Source organism: Neopelma chrysocephalum, unplaced genomic scaffold, assembly GCF_003984885.1.
Source record: "Neopelma chrysocephalum unplaced genomic scaffold, ASM398488v2 Primary Assembly neopelma1_25, whole genome shotgun sequence".
Lineage (NCBI taxonomy): Eukaryota > Metazoa > Chordata > Aves > Passeriformes > Pipridae > Neopelma > Neopelma chrysocephalum.
The window spans coordinates 13,936,172-13,960,735 of record NW_020897694.1 but is presented as its reverse complement, the minus strand read 5'-3'; the positions used below and the strand labels follow the sequence as shown (position 1 = coordinate 13,960,735).

The window sequence follows — 24,564 nt, the reverse complement described above, 5'->3', positions numbered from 1 at the left end:
CTCCCTATTATAAGCAGAATGTCTTTTTCATTTTTCCCAAAATGAAAAATGGTGGTTCATCCCACAAGCTGTTACTTCCTGTGCAGATATCTAACAGGTTGTATTTAAAGAAATATTCCCAAAACTGCAGTCCCTGGTTTCCTGGTTTCTCAGTGGGTTAAACTATTCCTAAATTTTATTTGAAAAATTTTTCTGGGTAGCTTGACAGCTTTCCCAGTGGGATGGGGATCCTCAGAACTCCTGGCCTTTATCTACCACAGAGCATTCAAACCCTGGGAGGGACAATGGAATATGCATCTGTAATTCTGAAGAAGAAAGGCCAGGAGGGATCCTTTGACAAGTCTTGCAGATTGCCTGACACCCCCTCTGCCAATTCCTTCCAGACAGACTGGTGTGCCTGTACCACATAGCACTGAGGTATGGGTGTGTTTCAGTAGAAAGTATCCAAAATTATGTTAAATCTTCATTATGGCTCTTTATAGCAGTATTTTAACTAAAAGAAAAGTGTTTAAAATGAGATCATATCTTCCAAGTGGTAAGGCCAGTTGGGATGGTGTTGGAGGACTACATAAAATGGAAGAATCTGGTCCTGGCCCAGATTTGCCCATTCTGCCTTTCAGGAACAGCCACTGTTGTCTTGTCTTCAGACAGTGCCTATGCTTCATCTGCAAAAGCTAGTGAAGCTGTGCAGAGCCATGACAGGGCATGAGCTAGAAGTTAAATTGAATTATGTGTATATGGTGATATAATGTTCAAACTATACTCCTTCTCATCTTTTATTTTGCAATATAAGTATTCCCTTCAGTCTGTGACTCTGAGGAAGCATAGATATTGCAGTCTGTGAATTGTATGCTCCATGCCTTTGAGATCAATGGACACAGGTGCAAAGTCTGTAACACACATTATTTTTGGAAACGGCATGTTTTAATGCCTGTGCACCAATATTTCTATCAGAATTTCTCATTCACATGACATTTGGAAAATTTGGATATTTAGTGGTCTTTAAACTGAAATTTAAAAAATGGAAGCTCTGTTTGCCAACAAATATTGAAAGTACAGGGGAGATTTCCCATTTTTCTGTGTTTATTAAGAGGCCATATTTTTTGAGTATAGATTTTGAAATATAAAAGGTAAGACTACAGGGCTCAATCTTTTAATTTACATTTATAAAAAGTGCTTAATTGTAAGAATGATCACATTTACTCAGTGGCTTTCTGGGAGACATGGATGTTGCAGAGTTGCATTGTTGCTTTACATAACTACTTACTTTTACAAGCTCTTGAATTTTCCAGAAAGAGTAACATTTTAAGCTATCATATTAAAAATTGTCCTATTACATTCATCAAAAAATATTTAAAAGTAATATTATTTGAGTTGTTTACTATAAGCATACCTGCTCATATGGTTATGATCACATTTTACTATAATTTAAACTGTAATTAACAATGAATAATGTCAGGTGAGACTAAGTCATGTGTAAATTTAGCAACTTAAACCACCAGATGCTTAAAAAAATCATCTGGCTTCCTTTAGTGGTTTTGATGCTACTGGTGAGGTTCTTCTCCACTTTCATTTGTTAGTAACCTCACCTACAGTTACAGTGAAAATGAGAGGTGTCTTTGAAGAGTGATTCGTTCCAGCCTAGGATGGGTGTCTAAAACAGATTGGATGAATTATCCTCTAGTAGTGTCTATCCCTTCACAGACTAATGAACAGATAGATAGCTCTCAACTTTTGATCTGGGAAAGGCAAATAAAAAACCCAAGACTATTGCCAGCAGAATTGCTGACAGGAGGATTCATACTGCTTTTGGAAAATCTGTGAGATCCAGAAGCTGAAAGAAGTTTAAAATTGTAAATGGAGTCTGGATGACACACTAAGACTGAACGCCTGCATTTGGAGTTCTGAATATAGTGGAAAATACTGATTTATGCCCAATTGCTATACCTTGTTGCTTCTTTGTGAAAAATTAAGGATGGACTTTTGGGAAAAGTAAAATATTGAGAACCCATTGTAAGCTTTTTACGGAAAATAAATGGGATATTGGGGAGATCTTCACTTGTTATACTAGCAAATGGTCTATAAGTCACTTAGATCTTACCGGGACTTCTGCCAGTACAATACATCATTCTTTTTAATTAAAATACTAGTACTACTCAAAAGCACTAAAACCCATCAAAAATTTCAAAAAATCTTGTCCTTGTTAATGTGAAATGGTACTTCACCTGAGTCAGAGATGTGATTTTGTCCATGTTATCATCCCAACCAGAAAAGATAATGTTGCATAAGGTATAAGTTTATACATGTGTATTAAAATATAAATGAATATATGATTTATTCAAGATGTATTTAGAAGAACCATATTATCATATTTAAGCAGATTCTTCAATTTTTAAGACTGAGTTATGCAATATTTCTTCCCATAAGCTCACTCTTTAAACAAACAATTTATAAAGCAGTTGTCTTATGAACTGTGTTCTGATAAGTTTGTTTAGACACAACAGTTTTCATAACTGTCACTGCACATTGAGTTTCTTATATTTGCTTTGGACAGCAAACTGCCAACTACCTGCAAACGCTAGCAACTTCATACAATTTGTTTTGGCAAAAGGTCACCATGCAGAAAATTTTCTGTAAGATGTGGCAAGTCAGATTTCATACATACTATCCTCACTGGAACTAAGGCTCGAGATTGTTGTTTCTAAAATACTCATCAAAGCTAGAGCAACAAAGAAAGAAATGCTACTCAGGTTGCTCTACTCTTTCACTATTAAAGTTTACTACACTGTTTAATTTCTGATCATGTTAAAGTCCCATGTAGCTCCTACAGTTAAATTAGCTCTGATCATAGGAAGAGAACATTAAGTCAGATTTCAGTCTCAGTTGCATTCAGAACAATTCCACCAAGTCAGTATATTTACTTTTATGTAAATGGTTCAGATTCAGATTCTTATCACTTGGTTTTATTTTTGGAAGGAAAATTTAGCAGTCCACACTGACAACCCATAACCTTTCTTTTATCTGTACATCACTGCAGAAGTAAGTGCTGTTTTCTATTCTCTGTTGTTATGGCAGCATGTTTTTCAACATACTGTATTAATCTGTCTCCTACAGATTCTACTGTTTTGTCCTATAAAAAGCCTTGTAGATAGATATGAGGTCTATGTCCAATTTGAGGTGTATCATATTAAAGAGATGGATGCCTTGAACTGCACGCAAAAGCATCCAGATGCCGATACTGATATTTTCGTATTCTCTTGTTCTTCTTTTGAGTTGTATTCCCCAATACTTTACCAGCATTTTTTGAGTCAGAGTTCTGTGTGGTCCAAAATGCTCTACCCACACAAAAACACAAAAATGCATTCAGAAGTCTTGCTCCCCATATAACACTCTTCCCTCCATACTTAAATGTAGATCTAAAGTAGATTTTAGACCTTTCAGTGAATGCTTTGCTGTGCACAGAGTCAGAAAAAGACATCAGGAACCAACCATATGTGAGTCCAAAATACACTGTAACCCATGGAACAGAAATTCCCCGGCAATATGGAAAATGATGTTAGCTTACAACAAAATTATGAACCACTTAAACACAAGAGCAGCAAGGCCCTGAGATTTACTGGTTCAGAAGGAATCAAGAAATCCTCCATACGCGCATATTTTAAGGAAGTGCATTGATTAGATCATTGTTCTGACACTGACACTGCAGACATTTATAATCATGAGTTACTTAATGTATAAATGGCACATTGCCATTAATGACAACATTCACAAACATGCTTTTTTTTTCCCTTTTTTTTTTTTTTGTGTTCATCTCTCTATTTCAGATACTGAACCATTTACAACACCAAAGAAGCATAGAACTGGAAGGCAGAGAACAGTAGCCTCAGACCTCCTGGTTAGGGCTCTTTCTGGGAAAGCTGGTGATACAACTTTGAGCTGAGCTCATTAAATGTTAAACAGATGCCTGTTCCCAGTCTCAGTCAGGATTTCTTTCCCCTCAAAGTCAGCAGACTCAACATTTCATTTGGCTGTGGAAGCAAAAAACTTGTGAAGGAGTCATAGGACAGGGAGAAAAATTAGGTGGAGATGGAAGGAGAAGGTGTTTTGGCCGATGATAAAACAAATGTTTCTCTAAGTAGCAAACCCACCTCGGACATTTTGTCACTCCTACAACTTCCTGTTCTTTTCTTTGTCCAGTCAGGCTTCAATCTACTACTTAGGCCAACAGATGAACTGCTCACTTGACAGTTCTCTAACTAAGAAAGAAATCTTTTAGGGAGAAGGTCAGAAGAATGTATTTTTCTTGATTTCTTTGAAACTGGTGGGTAGTTGTGCCTACAAGGCAAAATGACAATCCTGACATCATTACTCTGAACCTTCTCAAACTGAAGCAGTGAGTGAGTTAGGACTCTTCTAGTCACTAAACTGTAAGATGAAATTGCACTTGTCGTCTGTAGCATCCAGAAATAAAAGGGTGCCTTGTCCATAATTCTTTGAAAGAAAGGACACTGACACTGATTTTCTGAGGCAAGTTCTGACTCTGGATTCCCAGTGAAGGAACACAAATGAGATTCCCAGAGGATATAAATACTTTTCTGCAGGTCTATATGATGTACATACTCCCCAGTAGTCATGTTGATAGCCATTATTTTGAGTTAGAATTCAAGGACCTGACTGTTAAGATTAAATTATTTGCTCATGGATAGTAACTGTGCTAGAAAAATAAGAATGTAGGTTAGAATTAGTTGTCTTCCTTGTTCTTCTAGTCATTGCATTCCAGAATGAAATATCAAAGTAAACCTTAGAAGTCAAATCCCAGTAATGCTGGGAGTTATGGCTGTGCTATAAAAGCAACAGAGATGGAACAAACATAGGCTTTCATGAAAGTCTAGGGTGAAGGTTGTATTCCTGGCTCATTGCATAATTTTGTTTCTTCCATTTTTTTTTTTTACTTTATGTTTCCATGTCCTTCAAAGGAGCATGTTTTATTGGCTATGTGTTAGGAGTCAGACCAATGTGTTCAGCTTCTTCTGGACTTGCTCTTCAGGGAAGCAGCATACAGTCTTCCACATGCTACTCATAAGATGGGTTACTAGTACTTATTTATAGCAACAGATAAAGCTAAGCTAAGCTACAAAGTATGTTGATATTCTTGACTAAAAGGTGCTGCACAAAATGCAAATTATTACTGTTTCTCTTCTCTTCATCATGACACCTCTTGGCTCCAATTTTAACATAGTATGTTCTTCTGTCTCTTCTTACAATTGTGTTATATTGTTCTCCTTGCTCCCTCCTATGACCTCATTTTTCCTTCCACATCAAGAAGCCTTTCTCAGTAATAGTTCTGGCATTTGGGCATAAGGAGTGTGCCCCACTCAGAAACATAATAATATTATATCACTCTAAAATGTGGTTATCTTTGGTTCAGCTCTGGATGTCATTTACAATAGTTCAATAGAATATTCAGTAGAAAAGATGATGATGGGTCTGATTCTTTTCACTTGTGTCAGACTTACTCCCATGTAACTCCATTGCCTCCAACAGCATTCAGCTGATCTTAAATGAGTAGTAATGGAATAAATATAGCTGAGATTTTTTTAAGCATCCATAGCAGATCAAGTGTACCACATCAGTGGACTGCACATTTTTGTCATTAACAGTCAAAACTGTGAGGCCTCTGTGGAACTCTACAGCCTCTAAAGGCCTATATAAAACACATAAGCACCAAAGATAAAACAATGAAGATATTAGTTTATCAAAATTGGGCAAAGAGAATTTGCCGGTTTCAGGGCATACTGTAAGACCCTATCTACTGCCAAAGCATTTCCATTTTTAAAATAAGGGCACTGCTAATACAACATGTTTCCTGTAACTTCTTTCCATGGGGAGTAGCTTAGAAGCATAGGGGAGCTAGAAAATTCCTGGTGTTACTTCACAGTTCTCCTGATGTAGAGGCACTAACCTGAGCAGGAATAGTGATCCAGATACAAAGATTCTTGCTAGGTTTGCATCAAATTATTTCCAACAGCATTTACTATTTACATAACACTACTGAAATATTTTTAGATGCTCTGTCCAAATAAATTTGTCACTGTGATCTCAGTGAAATCACTTTTTTTTCTTTCCAAAGAAATTTGCTAAAAGTTTTCTAATTCTTAGAGATAGAAGTAAAGAGTTCTAAAACTATTAATTACTAAAGAGAAAAAAGAAGCAACCTAAGAAATTAGAATTTAAGTAATCAAAATATTCAAAGCCACCTTTTGTTTTTTAATGAAAAACTCCTTGAAACAGTGATAACAATGTGGACTTGGGCTAGAGAGGTCACACTGAACTCACTTACGGAATTTTTTTTACACATTACTGCCATGACAGATAATGCATGTTACTATACTTAGATTTTAAAAAGGCAGCTGACAAGATTCTATACCAGAGATAAATTTCTTAGCTACAGTCATGGAATGACAAAAATAATAGGGTAATGGACAAAACACTGGAATAATAGCAGAACACAAAAAGATACCTGAATATATGTTTCATCCTATTAAAGAAGAAAAAGGTGGATTAAATATATAAAATAAGAACAAATTTGAAGACTAGTCTTCTAGATCTCCCAGACTGGATGGTGTGCATGATTACAAAAGGGAAAGCAAACATTAAATGAATCAATTTTTGTGCTTACTCTACTTCTCAGAGAGCAGAAGGTGTGTAGATCTGTCAAGGATGGTCACACTGATTGAATTTAGATCTGTTGTGCCTGCATTATTGGACCAAGGTAGCACTTATGATGAGAGATAAGCAGTTATTTTAGCAAAGACAAAAAAGTCTTCTAAGCTGTCAGTGATTTTAATGTCTGACAAACAATGACTAACAGAGGGTGCTTCCAGCTCCCCCTGTGCATCACAGAGAAATTATAGGCATCAGAGTTCTTCCTGGGAGCAAGGAATGAGGAAGAAGAAGTGGGTCTGAGTCAAAGGAAAGCTGAGCCACCAAAGCCATGAAGCAAGCAATATGTTTACAAGCAAATTGAGATACAAACTCTGTATAGTTTCTGGAGCATAGTGCAGGGGGAAAGAAAGTCCGTAGCATGGATGAAAGATTGTCGGACTCCCTTCCTCCAAATGCTACTCTGCAAAGCTCTTCCACTTAGTGTTTGTGCAGGGTGCACTTCTGTACTATGTGTGGCAAGTATTTTCCTGTAAGACATAAGAAAAATCTTGAAACCAAGCATAAATACAAAGATGTAATGTATATTATTATTAAATGTGAATCAAGACGGTCTTACACCAGTGCTTCACCAATAAGAAGAATTGCATTAAACTGGTAGCACAGTAAAAGAATGGTTGTATATGGGACAGTGATGGGGAAAGAGGAAGGAGCATCCACGAGTTCAAGGAATAGGTAGGTATGTCTCTTTGTAGAGGAAAAATACTGAGGGAAAAAACCCATAGGGACGATATATTGGTCTGGATAAGACTATGTGGTATTATGTCTTTATTAACTAGTCCTAAGTGGTAGAGGTTCTGAAAACATGTAAGTAAAAGCATTCTAGGAGTACCGTGAAAAATAAACAGGATAATTATTATAAAAATGGTACTCTCAAAGCTCTCAAAGCATTTTTTATTGAATCCAAAAGTTATACTGATGTAACATTAAGAATGAGATTTTAACTGAAATGTTTAAACCAAAGGTTTCTTCAAGAAACCCTCACACTGTTCACATGAGTATATGCATAACAATAGATTCTTTCATTATGTACTGAATTTTTGCATCAGATACTGAATAATAATTATTTTCCACTGTAGCTTCACCCCAGCCTACCTGGAGTTTCACAACACTGCAGCAGAAAGCTGCTTTCTGAATAGGCAGCTCCTCAAAGAGGCAGTGATCTACCAGATGCTAAGAGGATACACAGAAACATGAGGGAGGGCTTAAGCCTGTATACAGGAGAGAAACCAGATGTGTGAGAAACATTATACAGACACTGTCAAAAATGAGGAAAGAAATAGCTTGAAGAAGCAGATGGGTGGACAAGGTGACAATAATATCAAATAACAAAACAGACAACAAAATGCCTGGGGGTAGGGGGAGTGTGGAAAGGAAAGAAAAATTCACAATACTTAAAGAGATAAAACCAGGTAAATATGAAAATTTTTGAAAGTAATGAGGCACTCATGGGTTTTTCTAAGATGTGTGTATGCAAATTCAAGAAGTATAGCAAAGATGACATCAATAGTAATAATTGTTAGAGCTCTGAATTTATCAGGGTCTCAAACAGGTTAATGACTGTGGTGTACAGTTGCATCTAGAGTTATAGCTGGTCTCAAAATGAAAGGTACAAATGCCCAGATCCTTTTAGGTACTGTTTAAAAATTTTAAAAAGAGTTATATAGTTACATTGGTTCAATCTTAATTGATCTACAGAATCTTAAAAGAGACATAAAAGCATCCATGCACAAAGCTGTACTGATTCTATTGATATTATTCAAACATTATTGCTATCTTTAGCATTTAGTTCACATCATGCAAAACTCTTATACAAATAAACCATAGTTAAGTTGATTTGCAGCTGTTATTAGCTGGCAATGTCTGCATTCAGTTTTCAGCGGACCCTAAGGTTCCACTCACAACACTGCAAATTTTTGAATTGATTTTTCATTTAGGTATTTTCCCTCAAATATTTCAACAAACAATGGGAGGAAGAAAATGCATAGCAGCCTAGAACAGCTTCATTGATAAAATGAACTTGATCTGTGTCTGATAAATCTTTATATTCAGGCAAGGTGAGTGTTTCAATAGCTTTTTCTATGACTTTACATTTAATTTGCATGAATTAAAATAATTGACCAAGTACAGAGTATATTAGAATCCAAGCTACTACGTCTTTGGAAGGCATAACATCTTTGGGTAGTATTAGAAAAGGGATCTGCCTAAAGGAAATTCACCTCTTTACAATAGGTCAGTAGCCAGGGAAAATTTCAAAATGAACAAAAAGTAGTCAACAACATGGAGGAAAAAGAGGAGTAAGACTAAACAAAAGAAGTTAAAAGATTGGTTGATTTGCTTTCTTGCACAGTTCCTACAATAATTTTTAACAGAGTGGCTTCTGAGTTATGTTGTTGTAAAAGAAAGGAGAAAACAGGATAAAGTTAGGATAAATTGACTAATAGGAGCAAGACATCAGCAAAAGAAACAGTAAGGCCTCAAAAAGATAGTGAAAGTAATTTATTGACAGCCTAGGTAAGCATTACTAAAAATTTTAATGAATTCTGAGCCTCAGTGTTCACAGAGGAGGATTGGGAACAGATGCCAGAAACAGACATAAATTTAACAGCAGAGGTGGAAAGCATACTGAAGAAACTCAAGATCGTGCCAGAAGAGGTGACCTAGAAATTAGAACATTTAAAGACTGACAAAACTAAAGGACCAGAAGGTACACATTTGATGAAGCGTCCCAGAAGAGATAGGGAAACCTTTAGGAAGTTTATTTATAATCTCTTTGGAACTGAAAAGGGCAAAGTAGCACATATTTAAGAAGTGATCTAGCTAAAATCTAGAAAGCTTGACTTGTAAGATGAAAGGTGAACGGAATACTTTGAAAGGTAAAGACATCAATTAATTACATGGATTTTCTAAAGCTGTACAAGGCCATGAGCGTGAATTTCAGAATTACTCAGAAGTACATTTCTATCTTAAAACCATATGAATGATTATTTATCAATAATACCTTTAAGTTCTGTGTTTCCTAAGTTTGGTGCTTTTCCCCTGTTAATGAGCTCTATAACAGGTGATCGTTACTAATGTACATAAACATTGGAGACTTTGCTATACAATTCTAACAATATGAAGACATTGAAAGCATTTGATCATGTATTTTGAGAGAAAAAAATCTGTAAGATGTCAAAGAGAATTAACAATGAAACTGAACCTAAAAATATAGAACAAAAAAACCCCAAACACCTAACCAAACAAAAAAAAAAAAGGAATGAGAGCAAAATGTAAGCTTTACTCCTTCCCCTCTCTGAAGAAGTACCACCATTTGTTTGTGATTTTGTGACCTGGCAGGACTGGGTTCCCCACAGTTCAAGAAAGAGGTGGAGAGGTGTACTGGAAAGAGTTCAAATAAAGACCACAAAGATGATCAAAAGGCTGTGGAACCTGTCTTATGAGAAAAGACTGAAGGAGTTCAATCTTTTCTCCTTGGTGAATAGAAGATGCAGGGTGACATTTTCACGGTATTCTAGTACTCAAAGGGCAGCTACAAAGAAGACGGAGGCTCTGTCTTCACAAAGAATGACACAGAGAAGACAAGAAGCAACAGCTTCAAGTTTCCTTAGGAGAGGTTTCATCTTGATACAAGAAAGAAATTTTTTATGATGAGAAAAATGAGTGAAGTCCTCACTCCTGGAAGTGCAATTAGGCAGGATGCTAAGTAATCTCATCTGGGCTCCCTTTCCCATGAAAGGTTGGACCAGATGATCTTTCAATATCCCTTAAAACCTGGGTTGTTCTATAATTCTATTCTGTCATGAACTGGTTCATTTACCAAGTCCTTTGGTGGGTTATGGAAATGTGCACTCTTTTGATAATACTGAGAAAATGCTCACTAATACACATAGCCATATATTCTCTGTTCTGTGTGCTGGAGATGCTTTCAGCATTCCAGGGACTTATCTGTGTCACTGCTTCTGGCCATCTGCTTTTCTAAGGCTGAATCTGACATTGCCAGGCATTTTCTCTACAGTCCAGAATGTCCTAGTCCTGCACCGCTCACCTACAGGATGCTTGAAATGGCTGCAATTTCCAGTCCACAACTCTTCTTGCTTGACAGCTTTTCTTTAAAAACATAAATCTGACCCCACATATGATTTCTAAAACTCTGACAATACAAAGTTTCCACTCATTCCTGATTTTATCAAAGGATTTTCCTGTGATATAATCCTCTAATCCAGAAGACTTATGAACTTAATTAATTTCAACAAAAAGAAACTATGACAACTACAGAATTGAGATACTTTGCTTAGTTTGCAAAAAAGAAATTCAAATGGATTAAAACAGGCAAAAACTACAGAAAAATTATCTCTTGAGTTCCTAGCAAAGGTTTTTCAGAGAACTCAAGAGAAGTTTGCTGTAGACCCAGTGATCTATGGTACTGACAGTGTGTTACATTAATGTCCCAAGGATTGACATATGTATTATAAAGGGTAGTTATAAGTCCTAACAGTTGTGAATGAGGGAAGTATCAGACAAGTATAAGGCCAAAGTAACACTAATAAGACATATTTCATTCACCTTATATAAAAGTAACATGAAACACAGAATGTGCAGTAACAGGCTGAAATTTGATGACTGCACAAAACTCGAAAATAAGTCAAAATGAATAAGGTGGACACTAAAATAAAGAGCAGTTGGAAAGGCTAAGACCAAGGACAGATATATGGTTATGACATAATGCAGAAAAATATAAGAGAAAGACACTGAAGATGAAAAGAAAGATTTTCAATTTTCAAACAGCAATACAGAAAATCTAGATGTAGGGAATATATCACGTAAATCTTTGACCCATTGCTTATAAGCAGTAAATTGTAAGAAACTGAAATTAGGGCCACATAAGAAGGCTCAGGAAATACAATTGAGTGGGAATTATTTGACTGATGTAAAAATATGACCAGCAAAATAGTGTTTTATTGGGCATAAACCCCAAAACTAAAGAGTTAAAAATATCAAATAAGAAAATTTTGATAAGGACTCAGTTCTTTCTTCAGAGGGATTTCATTGAAATTAACAGGCTTCTGCATATATCAACATTAAAAAAAATAAAGCTGCCCAAAACAAAATAGCTTTCACTTGTTTTTAGTTATCATTCTGATTACGTTGACTGATACCTCAGGTACTTTATGATAGTATACCGTTCAGTTCTCTGGATGTAAATTCACTGAAGTTCACCTTCTGGGAAAAAAAATGCTTACCAAAATGCTCAGAACAATGTCTTTTGATAAACAGCTGCAGTCAATGTCCTGCCTAATTCACCCAAACTGTTATCATTGTATTTTTGTTGTAGGTCTCCCGCCATGTTGTTCTTTATCAAGAGGTATGCTCAGTTTTGGGACTGCTGCACCAAAGACTAGATTTTCCAAGATCGGAGCATTCTACCTTCACTCTGAGAAGCAGAGCTGAGATCTCTCAGCAGCAGTCAGGAAGGTAGGGAAAGATTTCTCTCTCTGCGGCTGATTCTTTCTCTGAAAGTTTCTGGCCTTCTTTCTCCTGTGATGGTTCTGAGTCCACAGAGCCTCAGAACAGCTCATCTTCTGGTTCCCAACTACGTAGCTTCCTCTGAAATCCTTTCCTATAAAATATATCTGCTTCATTACCTCAACAGTGAATGTGAGGTTTACACTTCTGTTTGATTTCACTGAGATTAACTTGTGGACTAGTGGGAGCATCTGATATACATAGCCCAGTACAGCTACAGTGACAACGGATATTGAGAAACCTGAGCTACTCAGCACGTCCTTCCCCTGCGTCTTCACTGGCAGTCAGACTTCCCACATCTCTCAAGTCTCTCAAGACAATGAGATTGCGTGCACCCTCAGCAAGTTTGTGAATGACACAGAGCTGAGCAGTGCAGTTGACACAACAGAAAGAAGGGGTGCCATCCAGAGGGACCTGAGAAGTGGGCCCACGAGAACCTCATGAGGTTCAACAAGTCCAGGTGCAAAGTGCTGCTGTGGTAATCCCAGACATGAGTACAGACTGTAAGAAGTCATTGACAGCAGCCCTGAGGAGAAGGTGGATGAAAAGATGGCAATGTGTGTTTGCAGACTTCAGCAGTGTTTCTCTCCCTCTACTCTACCCTCATGAGACCCCACCTGGACTACAGCTCTGGGGTCCGTAGCATAAGAAAGATGTGGACCTGTTAGTGTGAGTATAGAGGAGGGTCACAAAGATAATGAGAGTACTTGACCATCTGTCCTGCAAAGACAGACTGGGAGAGCTGGGGTTGTTCAGCATGGAGAAGAAAAGGTTCTGGGGGGATCTCATTGTTTTCCAGTACTTAAAGGGGGCTTATGAAAAAGGGAGATTCACTTTTTGCATGGGCAGATAGCAATCAGGCAAGGGGGAACATTTTTAAGCTAAAAGAGGAAAGATTTAGTTTCAATATTAGGAGAAAATTCTCTAATACCAGGGTGGTGAGACACTGGAACAGGCTGCCCAGGGAATTTGTGGATGCCCCATCCCTGAAGATGTTCAAGGCCTGGTTGGATGGTGCCCAGAGCAACATGATCTAGTGAGTGGCATCCCTGCCCATGATAGAGGGAGCTGAAACTAGATGATCCCTTCCAGCCCAAACTGTTCTATGATTCTATGATCTGCAGTTAAACCCTTATACACAATGAACTGAACACCTGGGTGAGAATGTGGCTGGTTGTTCCTGATTCTTGCGCCCATCTTCAGACATCTCATGTTGTCATGTACACACAGAGGGATATAAACACAGCAGGATATAATTAACATGAAAATCCTGGGTTGGGTCCAAACTATCCTCACTTATCTGCATGTTTCCCACATGAGCATATGATTTACCAGTAAGTAGTTCAGATAACTTCAATGTAACCTGAAGAAAATGTAAAGTCATTAGAAGCACCGAACATTTGACAGTTTTTTTAATGCTTTAGCTATAATTAATAAGTGTGGTAACAGGTTTTTGTGAAATGGTACAGCAGACAACATAGAGAAAAGACAGTGGGTTTTTTTTTTTTTGAGAGAGAGATCTGCTTTTTATAGTAATTGGGATATAAACACCTAAAATCATGATTTTATTCTAAAAGGGCAAGCTAACCTTACTAATGGTGATTACTCACTGTATAATAGAAAAGGAAATAAAAGTTTTTTTATAAAATGTACCAAATCCTAAGAGTGCTGTTAAACTCATTAAAGAAAAAATGAAGTTAGAGAAACTGGTCTTATTTTTTTTCACTCCCAGTAGAGTTCATTTCTACTTCAACAACTAAGCCAAGGTCACATTTAACTCACTTCAATTTCACCCAGTGCACAAGCTAATGTCAATAGTACAGCTGCCATGCAGAGCTAAAGACTGATGGTTAGACAAAGCCATTTACACAAGGCTGGGTCTTTCATCTTCTCTCAGCTAGTGACATAAGAAAGCACTGAGGTTATTCTCAACTAGAGAGTAAAACTGGCATATTAGAAAAAATGTTATTCTCCTTAGCTGTCACACAAAGGATCTGAAGAAATGTAGAAATGTTTTTTTCCTTGGTCATCTAGGGAGATCACAAAGTGACTCTAATAGCCTTCACTCTGAAATTTTCACATGGTTTAAGTGATTGCCAAGTCTGATATTTTCCATTTACACTTCATTGCCATCAGAAAAAGAAAAAAAATCAATATACCTACCTACTCAAGTGTGTCACAGGATGAGCTTATAAAAGAAGACATCAGTCTTTTTAGGGCATGAAAAATATACTTATTCAAATATATCTTATTTAAAATGACATAAATTGCAGTGGTTAGTCAAGATTCGATTTCCTCTGAAATATAAGACTTAAAATATTCCCTGACTTGCCAAGGAATAAGAATCCTTCAAACTGTTGATATGTACAAATGTACTCGTTTTCTCTTGTAAGTTATACCTGCCACAGTGTACCAATATGAGTGACTACCCTTAGGATTTTTAAAGGGAAGGTGAGATTTAACATATTATCACATTTCTCTGAGATGCTACAAACAACTGGAACTTTGCCAAAACATGGGAACATAGCTTTTTTTATTATTTCAGTCATACTATGTGCATGAATTTGAGTTGCCTTAGCTTGTTGGCCCTAATATGATTCCACATGATGTCATGCTGTTCTAACAAGCTCAACCACCCTAAGCAGAACTCTCTTCCCCTTGCATGCTACAGCTCTTACATATTTTATCTGTCCTGTTAAAGATTTCTAGCAATTTCCATGCAACAATATGCAATGTCTTTGTTTTAGATTAATAAAATATCATAGGTACAATGGAATTGTCTTGTCAAAGATTTGACTGCTTGGCCACTGTCAAGAACATTTGACAAGTGAGAGCCAAATTTGTCTCTGACTGTTTTGCTCTCAATGGAATTTGACAGGTCATCATTCAACTTATGATGTCGTTTCAACCCCATTATCGTTTTTACCTTGTTTTAGCACCTCTCTCTGGCAAAGGTAGTGAGTAAGATATTGAAGAACTGAGGTGGTATTTCAGGCTATCTGCCAGCAAGTGCTGAATAATAATGGAATTTGTTTGCTTGCGAACTGAGCTATTGAATTTAGACATTGAGGGGGTCACCTCTGTGATTTGTCCCATCCCCAGCTGGTCAATCATCTAAAAAGGCAGAATTACCAGGGTCAATTGCAAAACTCTTTCCCCTATGTGGTAGCACAACGTACCAACCATACAACTACTAGGCCATCCCCCACAGTTACAAGTATTTCAAGGTCAATTTATCAATTTAACAGCTTCATCTTCTTAATCACTAAACTTCTGTCTCTTTGAGCTTGTGCTGAAAGACTGTAGCTGCTAATTAAAATGGAGCTTTACTAGCAAGTACACAAATTAGATCCTGTCAGTAAGTTTATTCTAACTATTGGTCATTTCTAAATGCCTTTTTAATCCCCTAATTTTTACATTAAAATTCAAAAGCCTAACAATCTTAATCACCCCTACATCAAATTCATCATTAAGAACAGGAAGCCAGATGGTATAATTTTGATTTACCGGACTTCAGCGTGAATTAATGTACTGAGTGCCGATAATGAATACATCAAACCTGATATTGCAGAAACCTATGAATCTGGCATGTTAAATTAATAACACACTTTGCACAATGAAAGCATGTAAGCTCATATAAAACTGAGGAGTAATGGTCCCTTTTATTTTAAATGGTCTTTATTAGCCTGCAGTTTTGACTCCTAAAAAAAAAAGATATGAACATAGTGCTTAAGAAAGTTCTGTCTGTTTCCTATCTGTTCTCTTTTTTATGTAGACAGGAAGTCAAATGAAAATAAAAATCCACCTGATTGAAAACTTTATATTTGTGAAAGATATATTGGTGAAGAAAGGGCCCCAGTGAATTGCCTAAATCCATAAAATATGTTCTGAAATTCTGGTTAAAAATTTGACAGGCATACTGAAATACACTTACCCCAAAAAGTTGTAGTACAATGTTGTTTGTAAAATGTTGTTTGTAAAATTCTTTTATTTCTAATGTGTATTGCTTCTTGTTCCAATATACCTTTAGTGAATGCGAACCTGAATAACATTTTGTTAAAACAGAGCATCAGGAATTGGTTTTACTGAAGAACAGAGGAATCATACATTGGGAAATAGTTGCTATAAAAAGAAGTACTAGGTATGTAAGGTCCATGTTTACCACATTTTCTGATTATCTAGCTATTATATAGCATGGAGATGGCATAGAGATTAACATTTTTGAAAGAAAATTGATGGATATCAAATTTGAGCCAGTGAGTAGTTTGTGTTCTAGCAATGAGAGATTACACAGAGCTGAAATTACTTAAATATATCACTTCTGAACACATAATTTCACATTTACTTAGTGTAAATTAAAAATATGTCAGTCGTTACATACTCTTGCAGGCCTATAAATACAAGGATCCCATCTAATTCCTATTCACACCAAAGACAAAATTGCTTCCAATTTTAGTGACAGCAGGATCTGGCTCAAATACTTAAATGTAAGATCTCCAGCTTCCTTTTCAAATATACAGTGGTAACACAAAGAGTAGTAGTTTCACCAATCTGAATTCTAGCTCTGAAGTGTAGCTGCATTTTATAACCTCTAAATGAAATACAGTTTGAAATATTTTTACACTGAATGACCTAAAATATACAAATGTAGGCCTATAGACCATAAACCAGAAAGGCAGGATGAGACTGGTCTCTGTTTTGGAAACCATAGATTGTATGCTATAAAAGGATTTAGAGAGTTAGAAGATACCTAGTCCAGCTGACTGAATAAGTTAACATGACCATAAACATTTCCCTGGGTTTATTCTGTCTTTCAATTTCCACACAGAAAGTGAATGTTTCAACTGTCTCAGTGTAGCTGTAGGAAATATATTCCAATAGTGAGGGTAGGCTAATACCAGTGAAGACATTGCAAACCTGAATTAGGTGCTACTTTCCAGCTAGTTTTCCTTATCGCATGAGTGTGTTCTTGCACTTACCACTATGGCATACAATTTGTACTGCTTAGAGATAAACTGATAAGATTGATTCCTAAACAAAACAAGGGATGCATTATGAATTTATCTAGAGAGGATATAAAAAACCTCTTATGTGTCTTCTTTATATATTTAGTGTTTTTACCCTTCAAAGAAGTAGTACCTTATTAATATTTGGGGAGGGAGGAGAAAGGTAGTTGTTTCCAAAAAAAGAAATTTATGTACAAACCATTCTAGCAACTTGGATAGAAAAAGCCTGTTGTTCCTAGGTGGAAATGTTTCTCACTCTTAAATCTCTAGCTGAAGTTCATTTGACAAACCTATTATAAAATGAATAAATGTAGCTCTGTGTGATTTGTCCATTGTCAACATGTTAACACAATTTATTTGAAGGTAGATTGATGAAGGGTGGCTGAAGGAGTTTACTCTCCTGAGTTAAAGAATAGAAAACTCTTTTTCCTTAGCATTTCTTTTTTTCTTAGAAGTTCACAAGAGTAGATATACAATTATCCTCGACTTGCTGATGCAAAGGAACAGAGCATTTAGTTTCTTGTCACTGTCTCTGAAATTCCTAAAGGTACAATTAGCATTTCATTTGACATAATGTTGAAAGGTTCATAGATTGATCTTCCCTAAAATGCAGCAAGAATTTTTTGAAATGCAAATTTTGACATTTATTAACTTTTATTCCAGATCTGTTTATAGACTGTAAAACTGTGCATACATTTAACTCAAAGAAGCTAAAAGGACAATGTTTAGGTGGATACTCTGTGTTATAATAAAAGTCTATTTTATTGTTTCAACAATGAAATTTTTATTATCAGAGATTTATGATATCAGCACAGCAGTTTTTACTGCATGATTCACAGTGTTTTTATAGATGTATATTCAACAAAACAAGGAGAGAAATTGTACTGCAGTGCTCTCTCTCAGGAGTGCATTTCCCCGTTGAAATAATGTCAGCAGTTTTCCACCTTCAAAGCCCTATGTTTTCAAATCAATTAACAATTCTAATTGTGCTGGAACAGTTGTTCACTTAGCTTGGCAAATGGGACAGGAAACATTATTTCCTTTCTTTGCCTAAAACGAAGACTTTAATCTTCTGAACCATATTTAACATATAAAAAACACACAACTGAAAAGTTAGGCAGTTTGGAAACTCACTCAGTTGTAAATACTGTTTTTCTCTGTGTTCAGATCTTGGTAGAAGAAAGGAGCAAGAGCACTACAGTTTCCCCTCTGGGTACCAGCAAACTGTCTTAGGATTCATTCTGAATATTTCAGGTGAGATTTGTATCTATCTGGACAGCTGTAAGAGTTATTGCTTTTGCAAGATGGTAAAACAAACACTGATTCTGACCGAACTAGTGATACCAGAATACAGATCTGTATCATGTTACACAGGTCTGACATAAAGTAAGTAATGCAACATGCCAGAACCAAGACTTAAAGGTCAAATATACATTCCATTTTATTTATATATATGTATATTGTGTGCTTGGGTAGGGGCATAGCAAAAGATATAATTACTGTGTCTTCGTGCAGATACTAACATCCAACAGTTAAAATAAATACGCCTGTTTCTTCTGCAAACCCCAGAGCGATTTACCAGATGGGCAAAATAATATTACTCCATTTAACAAATGGAACAATCTCGTGGTACAATGCAGAATCATGCAACAAGCCCTTTTCAGGATTAAAGACAGTGCTTCATACTGAACAAAATAAAAATCAGCTAGCAAAATAAAAGCACAAATATGGATTTAAGGCTTTACCTTTGCATAGCACACTTGCATTACTCAATAGGTCATGAAGTGAGTAATAAGATGTATTATTCATATCAAGAGAAGTACTCGGTACAGATTATCTGTATGAAGAATATGGTGAGCATTAACACATGTATTCACCTCAGTCCTAGCCTTGTGTAAGGATTTGCCAAGAATATGGTAATACACTGTGCATGTAATTCCTGGATGGTTAGAACACCATTTTTACCACAACTGCTTTAGACGGTGCAATCTAAGGAGTCTTCACACACATAGCATTGTTGGAGATAATTTTTTAATATGATACTTATTCAGATCTATTCCAAGAAAGAGATAGACTTCCATAGCTGTTGTGGGTTTTTGTTCTTTTACTGTTTCACTGTCATTTAAACGTCTTCACTATTTATTTCTTTGCTTGTGTGATGGTGAATTTAGACAGGAGATCAACGTAAAAATGGCAGCAAACTTTTAGGAGTTAATTAGAAATTCAGGGTCTAGAGTTGAACTTATTTAAGTACACAAAGATTAAAAGTTTTTCCCACCCCTTCCTTTGTTTAACACTGGTGCAATTGTTCTACATCCTTATGACTAAACTCAATATCTCACTGCTGAGATGGACACTTTCTTATTGCATAATTTTAATTTTTCACTGATGAGGAAGGTGTCTCATTTGTTGCATCTGCTAGAGGAATGGGATCATAGAAAGATATTTGTCCTGGTATAATTTTTAGGTTTCTGATTCAGAGCCTGAAACTTGACTCAAGATAGGGTGAAACTCATCAGAAATTGTGTTCCCTGCGGGTAGTGAAGAAAAGGCTGCAAGAAAAAGTAGATAATGGTCAGTACCTAACTGCCATTCATGAAATTATAATAGTACTTGATGTGGATTTAGTTCCTTTTGTCTTCCTCATTATCGTACACCTCTTTGCATCAGCTTGGTATCAATTCCTTATTTTGTAAATGATGATTTAAGCTTGGCATTATTCAGTGTATTTAGTCATAGTGACTACAGCATCTAAATTCAAGAAAGCCTGTCTGCCATCCACAGCTGCCAAATCTTCACTTTTTTTGTCCTCTCAGTGGTGATGAGTAGTCATAACACCTAAACTAGGTAATGATAGGAGAAAATATTAATGTGATTTGCTCAATGATTTTGTCTAAGCTGATAACAGAGATTACAGTAGAATGTGGATATGTGTGTGCCACTGCAGATGTGTAGACACGTTTCACCACATGTGGATGTATTTTTAGAGCAGTGCAATTTCTAAGATTAGGTCTAGGTACCTAAACTGAGACTTAGAGGGAAATTAGATCAAAACAGCACTCTTGGAAATATTTGTTGCTCAATGGGCGCTTTGATTTATCACTTTCCAAGAACAGTAGGAGACACAACATGATGCCCTAGTTCTTGCCTAATATTCCTTTTAATTTCAGAAATGGAGCCTTTCTCTATTTAAGCTTTGTTGGGGCTCCATGCAGTTTATCATACTCATTTTCTCCCAGCACTATCAAGATCCCTAAAAAATATAAGGCAAATCTTTCTCTCTCTTGCTGAAAAAGAGTGATGTTCTATTTTTTTCCATGTTTACTAGCTAGAATATCCATATGGGCAGTCCCTGTTCCTTTACATTCTCCCGGGAGAAGGTTCTAGTTGCTAGAACAATAGCAGTTATGAACACCTCCACTAAGTGTGAATGTTTAGGGCATCCATTTCAGGGGCAGAGTCCTGTGTTTCTTGTCCCTACTTGTGTAATCACATTGCTGAGCTTTACATTCAACAATCATTTGCTTATATGCCAAAATGACACATATTTTTGAGGACAGAACCTAGAATCACTGAGCAGCCAGCATCACCAGACTAGAAAGCCATATTCCTAGTTTACTTTTCCTTTCTGGACCAATGAATCTCAAATCCATCTTGTCACAGTAAGGTATATCTTTATAAACAAGAGTTAATACAAGGTTAAAACAAGAGTAATTTCTTCCAAAATGTGCTTAGCTTTCAAGGCTGAAACATAAAAATATTTGTGTCCCAAAAGCATATTTTTTTCCCAATTTCTGACAAACGATATAATACATTCTGTTATCCCATTTTACAAATGTTGTTTTTTTCTTTTATATTTTCTTAGGGAGAACGAACAATGCTCTTTCCACAGAGTAGTGGGGGGAGCATTCTCTAAATAAAAGATAGCAGAGCAGAGTTCATCACCAAATCCTTGCTGTTCACACTGCTTAACTCTTAGTTCATACTCTTCCTATGCTGACTGCAGGGTAAATCTCTCTAGAGGCAACTAGTCCTAAGGAGTATAAAATCTGCCAGTCAGAGCCTTCTGGCCTCAAAGAGAGAGGTCGGAGACTGGTCTCTGGCCCTTTTTAATTTACTGGTGTAGATACACCCAAATTGGCTGCAGTGCTTCGCTCTGAGAAACAGGTTTGAGAAGTGTGCTGTCGATGGCTGCGCAGATATATCTTTTTCTTTTGATAGGAAGTAAAGGGATTATTAGATTCTTATGGGAAAAAATACGGAGGAGCTTTCCTTCAAAAATCATTTTTGCAGTGTGGATTCCTAGGTGGTGAAGTACCTTTCCAAAGTTGCCAGGAAGGCATCTCAAAGAAGGCATGCAACTTTGTTCCTCATTTAACCAACTTTAAGTGTTGTGGGTATCTCCCTTTGAGACAGAAAAGTATCCTGGGTACCTAATGTGATGTTACAATTTCTGTTCTAGAGATACTGCTAAAGGTTAGGGACAATGATATCTGTCTCTGTCCTTTACCAAACTTACAGTTTGATCCTGAAAAGAACTCCTTGATCTGGAAGATGCAGCTTGTACAGAACCTGCCTCATTTGCACTTCTGGAGAAGAATGAGCTATTCACTCCCGCTACGCTGCAAGGCTTATTCGCTTTGTGGTCAATTCTCAAATGTCTGTGAGAAGATTATCTGGGTTATGTATTATATGTGTCATGCTTTAAAAAAAAAAGGAAATCCTTTTCTAACCTCATTCCATGCTTATAGTCTTGTTCTTAAAAGGTAAATATACTGAACAGAATGTGCTAGCATTTACTGTATATGTGTGGGGTTTATGTATGTTTAACTTTATTTGGGTACCCTGTCCCCTTCTCTCACTGTTCTTGGAGAATTGGCAGCATTTATGCTTGAAATCTGTTGCTGTAGAGTTATACAGGGTTTGGGTTTGCATCTGAAGTACTGTGAACACCTACAATATTATAAAAACAGTCATTGTGATTTAGGATGGCTTATTCTTGGCCACTCTTTGTCCTTTCCACTGTGTAATTCATTCCTGCTATTCTTTTTTTTTTTCCTATTCTTTGTACCTGTGAGCAATTGATTTCTTTTGATAGGAGGTTTGATTGATGCTGTCTTGGCTAGATATTTGAGCTTTTTGAATTTTGTTTCAGTGGTTTTAGTGCTTTGTACTGTGGTAATTGTGTAACACTTAAATATTACAAGTGCCTGAGACAAGACTAAATAAATAAAATTAAGTGTTGTGTGAAATGTTTCCTCTTTTGTTTTTCTTCATATATTTCAGTTTATTTAATTAATAGCTTGCATTTTTTGTCTGATACTTTTTAGATTGTTAACATAATAATAACTTCAGGATTTCTATCCTGAAATTTTTTTTAATTTTTACGAAGTATTGTATGACACTTATTCCAACCAAATAGATTATTTTTCCTGTCATTCATTTATTATAGTTCAATGTAACTGAGATACACTTCATAACAATAAGATGATAACATACTTATTGTTCTTATTTTAATCCTTCAGCTTTATCTTAAGATATGGAATTGGGGAAAGGACTAGTTTCTCCTCTGTTACCATTGTTTATTGGTAAAAAGTCTTGTCTAATGAAAATATTCAATCTTCTTTTATGGAATTTTAGACATTTAACATCAGTTGAACAACTGGATTCCTGGACTTCATGTAAAAAATGCAAGTGTCTTTAAAATTCTGGTTTTAAAAAAATCAAACATTCAGGGAAGTGACACACAAAACTTGGTATAACAAGTATATATTCTTTCAGAGGATTTGCAATGGTTAGTTGAATAATTATTACATTAGTTATTAGATGACAACAAAAAATATATTAAAACCCTGTGATTAGGTAAATGTTTTTAACACAGTTGAAGCTAATGTGTGTTTCTGTTACATAAAATAGAGTTTATGGCATGTTTATGATAACTGTGAAGGCTTTTTCTATTATTTTCTCTGTTTTGCCAACTTATGAAAAAAATAATGTAGTAGTTTTAATGATTTAATATCCATACTGCACATGCTACAAGGCATTGGTACAACAAAAATCATGTTTTATTAAGCATGAACATGCTTTCAGTATCATATCTAGAAATAGAGACTTGAAATTCTGGCCCCAAGGTCTGATACAGTCCGCTCTGTATGAAACAGTAACCACTACAGAGTATTTGAAATGAATGGACTTGATTTTCCATTTCAAAGTACTCTGAATACCAACATAAAGCATTTTCATTTCACCCATTTTAATGGCTGGAAATCTGAGGTCGACTATTAGAGCAAAAATCTGTCAGTTGTTGTCCCAAGAGAAGTGTCCAAAGGCAGTAAGGAGCTGGTTTTGATACCATGACATTTTCAACAGGGGAACTTTTGTTCAACAGTTCTACAGTGAGTTCAGCATCATCTTCCAGCTTTGCTTGATCACTTCATCAGGCTTTTACAAGGGCTTTTGCCTAGACTTTGCTTTGGATGCAGGCATAAATTCAGGGTTTGTGAGAAATAGTGGTATAAGTAAGGAGATTTTTTTCAGTTGAATTGTTTTGCTGATTATTAATTTTGTCATTTAACAAGTATGCTTAGATGTGCGTAGGGAATTTGGTCAGTAGGTAGTGGAAAAAAAAAATCAAACATTCACCTATCTTTTTGGTTTCTCTCATTAATCATGTAAAATATTGATCATGCAATTATGATATGTGAAAGTTAAAATGTCAATAAAATAATACACAGTTTCAGTATTTTATTAAATTGAGGGTGAGGGGAGGAGTGTCATTATTGGTCCCTCAATAAGTCTGCAGGAGACAGGAGTAAGTTTGAGGAGAAGGTGAAGGTTGGAGAACCAGAGAATTTGCCTGGAAGACCTTTGCTTAGAACGGCTGTTTCCTGAATGACCTCTATATTATACATTGCTGATTTAAACTCCAATTCAACATATAATCATATGCTTCCTGAATAAATGTCATAAATGCAGTTTGCTTGCAAAGGTTTTCAGGACTAAACTTTCTGAGGGATGGCCTAATCATACAAATAGTGGGACCTTGACTACTATTTTTTCTTTTTTTTTTTCATTTTTAGATCTACCTATGGTGGTAAATCATTTAGTATTACAGAAAAGTCCAAAGAGAAAACATACTAATCTTACTAAAAATCTAAATACCTTAAATTTTCTTTTCTGCTTTATTTAAGCACAGTTGTGTACTATATTCCTCCATTACTGGACACCAGTAACTTCCAAAACATCTCTGGAGAGATAGATAGATAGATAGATAGATAGATAGATAGATAGATAGATAGATAGATAGATA

At 36.0% G+C, this 24,564-nt stretch overlaps 1 long non-coding RNA gene across 4 annotated transcripts in view; it reads left to right on the top strand.

The window, feature by feature from the left end:
* Positions 1–3,542: 3,542 nt before the first annotated feature.
* Positions 3,543–24,564, top strand: part of LOC113963771 — a 36,546-nt gene continuing 15,524 nt past the window's right edge. Inside the window, exons 1-7 of one of the 4 annotated variants that reach the window (XR_003532942.1) lie at positions 3,543–3,920; positions 8,661–8,780; positions 12,059–12,198; positions 16,280–16,390; positions 18,423–18,509; positions 19,723–19,829; positions 21,777–22,386. This is a non-coding gene — a long non-coding RNA (uncharacterized LOC113963771). Of the gene's footprint in view, positions 3,921–7,170; positions 8,033–8,660; positions 8,781–12,058; positions 12,199–16,279; positions 16,391–18,422; positions 18,510–19,722; positions 19,830–21,776; positions 22,387–24,564 lie in introns of those variants that run through there. The other 3 variants (XR_003532943.1, XR_003532940.1, XR_003532941.1) reach the window with 3 other exon arrangements.